Source organism: Balaenoptera physalus, assembly GCF_965194825.1.
Source record: "Balaenoptera physalus genome assembly, chromosome: 9".
NCBI lineage: Eukaryota > Metazoa > Chordata > Mammalia > Artiodactyla > Balaenopteridae > Balaenoptera > Balaenoptera physalus.
This window is the reverse complement of record NC_138888.1, coordinates 59,646,452-59,652,982: the sequence shown is the minus strand read 5'-3', so window position 1 is coordinate 59,652,982 and position 6,531 is coordinate 59,646,452. Positions and strand designations below refer to the sequence as shown.

Here is a 6,531-nt window from a genome sequence, read left to right as displayed (position 1 = left end):
CTGCCACTAACACCTTTTGAGTTCTTCCCATGTGCAAAGAGTGGGGAGGCAGAGCCTCCAGAATGTGTTCTGTCTCCACCGATACGGACAAAGCACAAGGAGCTTTGTCATTCATTCGTTCATCCATTCATCAGTCACTTATTCACCAGATAGATATTGAATATCTATTCTGTGAAAAGTACTGTGTGAGGCAGTGTGGAAAATGAAAGGAGAGCTCACCAGAGGATCCTGCCCTCAAAAAGGTTAATAGAGGAGATAAGTCACGGATATAATTTCTCGAAGGTAAGGTAAAATATAATTGTTGCAATGATAAAAGAAGAAGTAGAGTGGCATGTGTCCTGGGAATGGAAAGACATTACTGGCATTTGGAATATCGGGGAAGTTGTCTGGGAGTTTATTTCCCCAAAAGCAAACCCTGAGACAAAGATCTGAGTGTAAGTAGTTTATTGGTGGGGGAGAGGATCTCAGGAAGCACAGGGAGTAGAAGGCAGCAAAATGAAGAAGACCAAAACAAGGTATTGTAAGGAGTAGGTTACCATTATGAGCAGCTGGGGCTCACCTCCACGCGGAGCCACTGGGGGAGCCCTGAACACACCTCAGAATCATCGCAGTGAGGGAGGAAGAAGCTGGAGTGTTCTTCCCTCAACTCTCATCGCTCCGGGTTGAAGGTAGCTCCTAGGACATTCACTCTCTTTGCCTGGCAGCACAAACCCCAGCCTGTGGCCGGAGAATACTCTCCAGAGGAAGTTCCAGTGTTTACAGGACCCATCTGCGGGTCCTCCGGATGGGGTAAGGGAATGGGGTGGGGCATCTAGCCTGCGCTCCGAAAGTCGTCACGGAGAATCAGTACTTGAGCAGGGTCTGTCTTAGGCCGTTTGGGCTGCTATAACAAAAATACCATAAACTGGGTGGCTTGTAAACAACAAACATTTTTTCTCACAGATCTGGAGGCTGGGAAGTCCAAGATCAAGGCTGGTTCTCAGCAGATTTGTTATCCGGTGAGAACCCACTTCCTGGCTCCTAAACAGCCGTCTTCTCACTGCAACCGCACGTGGGAATGACTAGGGAGCTCTGTCAGACCTCTTTTACAAGGGCACTAATCCCAGCCATGAGGGCTCTACCCCTATGACCTAATCACCTCCCAAAGGCCCCACCTCTTAATGCCGTCACGTTGGGCATTAGGTTTCAACATACAAATTTTGGGGAGACACAAATATTCAGTCCCATTGCAGGGTCTTAAAGGAAAGACAGTATTTGGCCTGCGGAGGGCAGGGATATTTCAGGTGAAGGAACAGCCTCAACAAAGACACAGAGGCAAATAACCACAGGCTGTACAAAGGGAACAGTGAATAATTCAGCAAATCTGGACCTCGGGATACACATAGTGGGGCTGGGAGAAATGCAGTAGGGTAGGTATGAGAGAGCTGGATTATACATCAACGTGCTATAGGATCAATATGTAATGTGGATAGTTTGAAATAATTTTAGAAATATAGATGACATTTTAAAAATTCAATCCCTGCATAAAGAACCTTACTCTATCTCAATGGCAAACTATTTGGCTTGACCAAGAGGCAGGCTCAGATTGAATCTACCTTGTCTTTGTGGCTAAAATTGTGTCTTTGACTGGCCTCCAATATTGATTATGAAGTGCTCTTGCTGGTGAACTACAGTTAATCTTTATGACCCACCGAAGATGCTTCAAAATATGTCAGTGGCATGACTCTCAGCATTGGTAAACAAACACATCAGGGCAATGTAAACAAGGCTGAATCTTACAGCCGAACCATAAATAACCCACTTCCTCCCTTATAGTTTGGGCATCGTCTTCTCTGAGTGTATCACCATTATACTGAGGTCTTGCCTCTGCCCCTTGGCTACTCTAGAACTAGAATCTCTCCCCACAGCCCAGTACCCACAGGGTCATTCAGCTCTCTGCAGAGAACTCCCACCACGCCAAGAATGACCAGTGCTGGGAGGCCAAGAGACTCTGACACACAGACATCTCCTGTCCAGGGACTTTCTGTCCCCAGGACTGTTGTTCCACCACATGTGTAAGGACGCAGATTTGGGGTAGAGGCTTCAACGGGTGAATTAGAGAAGGGTTTAGAATCTCGGTCTTAGGAATTCAGGTTTTAGGTCCATAGCAGAATTGGGAAAGTTCCTTTTCTCATCAGGGTCAGAGACTACATATTCTCTGACACCTCAGGGAAATCAACCTCTTTTGGGGGGCTGCGTTGGGTTTTTGTTGCTGCACGTGGGTTTTCTCTAGTTGTGGCGAGCGGGGGCTACTCTCCGTTGTGGCGCGCGGGCTTCTCATTGTGGTGGCTTCTCTTGTTGCGGAGCACGGGCTCTAGGCGCGTGGGCTTCAGTAGCTGTGGCACACGGGCTCAGTAGTTGTGGCTCATGGGCTCTAGAGTGCAGGCTCAGTCATTGTGGCACACGGGCTTATGCTCTGCAGCATGTGGGATCTTCCCAGACCAGGGCTCGAACCCGTGTCCCCTGCATTGGCAGGCAGATTCTTAACCACTGCACCACCAGGGAAGTCCCAAGCTTGCTTTTTTTTTTTTTTTTTTTTTTGACCATGCAGCATGCAGGATCTTAGTTCCCCAGCCAGGGATCGAACCCGTGCCCCGTGCAGTGGAAGTGTGGAGTCCTAACCACTGGACCACCAGGGAAGTCCAAATCAAGCTTTTTTAAAAAATGACTTTAATAGAAAACTAAGTATCTATGTTCCTTAGTTCATGAAACTAAACACATCCCCAAAATGGGATGCAAAGATGAATTTCTCAAAGCTGAATCTTATTTTTAACTCAACACAGGAACCTTCTCTTTAAAGTTGTTTTTACTGTGTAAAATAAGAAACCATTTGTAGTATGAATTTTAACTTCCCTCACGTCCAAACCACCATCATCTTATGTATCTGTCTGGTAATCTCAATGTTCTTTGGGTTTTCTTAGAATGGAGCATAAATGGAGCATTCAATTAAAAATGATGTTTATTGGGAAACTTTTGAAGGTGGGGAGTATGTGTATTACCTTGATTGTGGTGAAGGCATCACAGGTGTATGCATATGTCCAAACTCATCAAATTGTATACATTACATAGATGCAGCTTCTTGTAAATCAATTATACCTCAATAAAGCTATAAAATAAAATGTTGTTCTTCATTCATTTCAGCTCAACCCTTTATTGAGAGCCTGCAAGGAAGCGAGAAACACTATGCTAATGAGTCAGTGAGGCAGAGGTTAATGTGGCACATTCCTGTAGGTTCAAGGAGTTAACATCCTTAATTTATTTTCACCGAATGTCATAGTGGGCATTATGTCATGACTATAGAAAAGCTGGAGTTTCTTAATGCAGTGCTGAAAGGGTGACAGTGGTAGTAATTTTACAAACTGATAAAAAAAATATTGACCTCAATAACTCTTCTTAGATTATTTGCAAAGAGTTTAAAACCATAAGAATAGGTCCATACTCATTTTCTTTCACTGAAATTGGAAAGCAATGTGTCAGATAAACAATAATCTTTACATTTTTATTGTCCCTTTCCACAGACATTCATAATTTTATTTCTTTGCAGGAATTTCTCGCTGCATCTTGGAATTCTCTCCACAAGTCCAACTTCAGTTGCTTTTCAGACCACCCCCATTTCTTCTAATCATCTCAGATGATGATCAAATAAAATCAAAGTCCTCGGTTTTCCAAAGAGAAGCCATTAGAAAAGAAAGTAGAAAAATCCAGCGGGAATATTTTCCTAAAATTCCCATCAAAAGTGTGAGACCCAGGCTGGCTTTCAGCCTCAGCACAACAGGTCTCCTGGCTGGGACAACTGGTTCTCCACTTGCAAGCCCAGGGACCCTCCCAGTTCTAATCCTGAGCTGGGTCAATAGAACTTAAGAAGGTCCCTCTGTGTGTCTGCTCTGAATGCATTATACAATATATCCCAACTTACTTAATTCTCCCAACACCCCCCAGAGCTAGTTGGCATTAGCTCAAAGGTAAGACATCTGAGGTCTTTACCAATGGTGAGTCAGTGGTGAAGCCAGGATTAAATCCAGGTCTGTCTGACCCCAAAGCCCATGCCCCTTCAGCCGTACCACATGGCCAATGCTGGACCATACTACTCTCTTGTGCTAAGTGTCCAGCGTCTCTGAACCCTCACCTGGTGTCTGGTGCCCTGCTACCCACTGACCGGCTGCTTACTGGGTATTCAGATCACTGACTAACTCCTTCTGCTGGGATTTGCCTCTCTGCTGGGGCCCCCGGCTACCTTGTCTTGGATTCCCATTGCTGGCTGCATGACTGGCTCTGCCAGGCTATTTCCCTGCTCCTTGGAATCTCTCCTGCTCTGGCCAAACCAAGCCTCCCTCGGCTGCTGCAAGCAGACCAAGAGCCATTCCTGGCCTCTTCCCAGTTTCCCTCAATCTGCCCCATCTGCCTGTGAGCCCCTGATCCAGGGCAGTGTGAATCCCCAAAAAAGGACACGACACCAGAGATGGCAGGTAGTCGACTCTGTGATGGCACCATGTCCAAGAGGTCAAGCAAAAGCTGACTTCCAAAATAAAAATGAACAGGCTTTTGCCCAGAACTTTCTAGATTTCTAGCCTCAAACCCAAGAAAAGTATTCAACTTTCTCCAAACTTTACGTAGAATTTCATTTACCGCAGACACCCAGGGCCAGACTAGCAGTAACAAGAGCTGGAGAACAAAAGCAATTTTCTTGAGTAACAGTCGGCAACCTTTCCAAAGGGAGGCCCCATCAGGCCGCTCCCCCTGATGCTCAGGCGTGCCTGGACTGGGCGAGCAGGCGCCCACTCATCTCAGGGGGTGGGGACGCATGCTGACTCTCGATGAAAACCACAGGCTGCAAGGTCCTACCCCAATTTAGAAGAGCATTTCTCTTCAAAGCTGGATCACTGCATCTCAGAAAGCACCCTGGCTTCCAACGGTCTTAAGCCATAGCTGTTGTAATAAAGTAGTCTGTTGAGCTGAGGCAATTCTCTAAATACCTCAGAGCATCCAAACAAAATATTTCCTCTTTAATACATCTTAATACCCAGGTAAGAGAGACTGAATCAGGATGTTCCTTTTCCAGCGTGCTCAGGACTCACACATTTTCTAGTATCAAGGAAGACAAAGCTCATGATTCACCTAAAAGGTCATTCCAAAATGATTTCTTCCAAGTTGAAGGAAATGATGAAGAGGATTATATGGTCCTCAATATAGTCATGAGAATCCTGTAAGTACAAAGTTTCCTCAGTCCAAACATGCTTAATTTTTTTCTGATTGCCAAGTATATATTTATGGTGGAAAATTAGAAAAGTACAGAAAACCACAAAGGTAAAACTTTAAATCAATCGTTATCCACTAACTCAGAGATAACTGCTATTAACATTTTAGTGAATATATCCCAGTGTTTTTTCTGTGCATGTACATTTGTCTCACCTAGTTTTTTGTTTTTTTATAAAAATGGAAACATTTTGTATAGACTGTGTGTATTCTGTTTATTTTACTTAATATCTCAAACAACTTCCCATGACATTAATTTTTCTTCTACAACATAATTTTAATGGTTGTATAATATTTGCTGTTGGATATTTAAGTAGTTTTAATTTTCTCTATTAGAAATAACATCAGTAGTAAACGTTCTCGTGCATAAATCTCTTTGTGCATCTCTACTTATTAGTTCCTTATGATAAATCCCTTGAAGTAGGCAAAGTCAAAGAGTATGAATGTTTTTAAGATTTTGGTTTATATTAACAAGTTGCCCATCAAAAATTGTACATATGGGGCTTCCCTGGTGGCGCAGTGGTTGAGAATCTGCCTGCCAATGCAGGGGACACGGGTTCGAGCCCTGGTCTGGGAAGATCCCACATGCCGCGGAGCAACTAGGCCCGTGAGCCACAATTACTGAGCCTGCGCGTCTGGAGCCTGTGCTCCGCAACAAGAGAGGCCGCGATAGTGAGAGCCCCGCGCACCGCGATGAGGAGTGGCCCCTGCTCGCCGCAACTAGAGAAAGCCCTCGCACAGAAACGAAGACCCAACACAGCCAAAAATAAAAATATATATATATAAATAAATAAATAAAAGATTACTATTTAAAAAAAAAAAAAATTGTACATATTTGTAGACTATGCTCTATTCCTTGTACCTTTGCCAATAGGGGGCATTTCCACATTTTTGCCAGTTTAATAGGTGAAATTGAGAGCACACTGTTTTAATTGGCATTTCTTTGTTTATTAGTGAGCTTGGACATTTTATCATATGCTGTTTGGATATTTGCTTAAATATTTATAACTTTTATTCATTGTTTATATTATGGTATTTATCTTTTCCTATTTATTTTTAAGAGCTCTTTATGCATTAAAAATATCCATCTTTGGTCTACCATATTTGTTGCCAGGATTTCCCACAGGCTAACATTTGCTTTTTAATATCACTTAGGATATTTACATTAGTTATAATTTATATGCCATTTTGAAAGTGCTCCAAGTAAGAAGTAAGAAACTTTCTACATATAGACCCTAA

The 6,531-nt window shown here is 43.4% G+C and overlaps 1 long non-coding RNA gene across 1 annotated transcript; it reads right to left on the bottom strand.

Moving 5' to 3' along the window:
- Window positions 1-429: 429 nt before the first annotated feature.
- LOC309667227 lies at window positions 430-5,134 on the bottom strand. Its single transcript, XR_014267640.1, has 2 exons — window positions 3,039-5,134; window positions 430-883 (listed from the first exon to the last, which is right to left on the bottom strand). It is a non-coding gene; the product is annotated as an uncharacterized lncRNA (long non-coding RNA).
- Window positions 5,135-6,531: the final 1,397 nt, after the last annotated feature.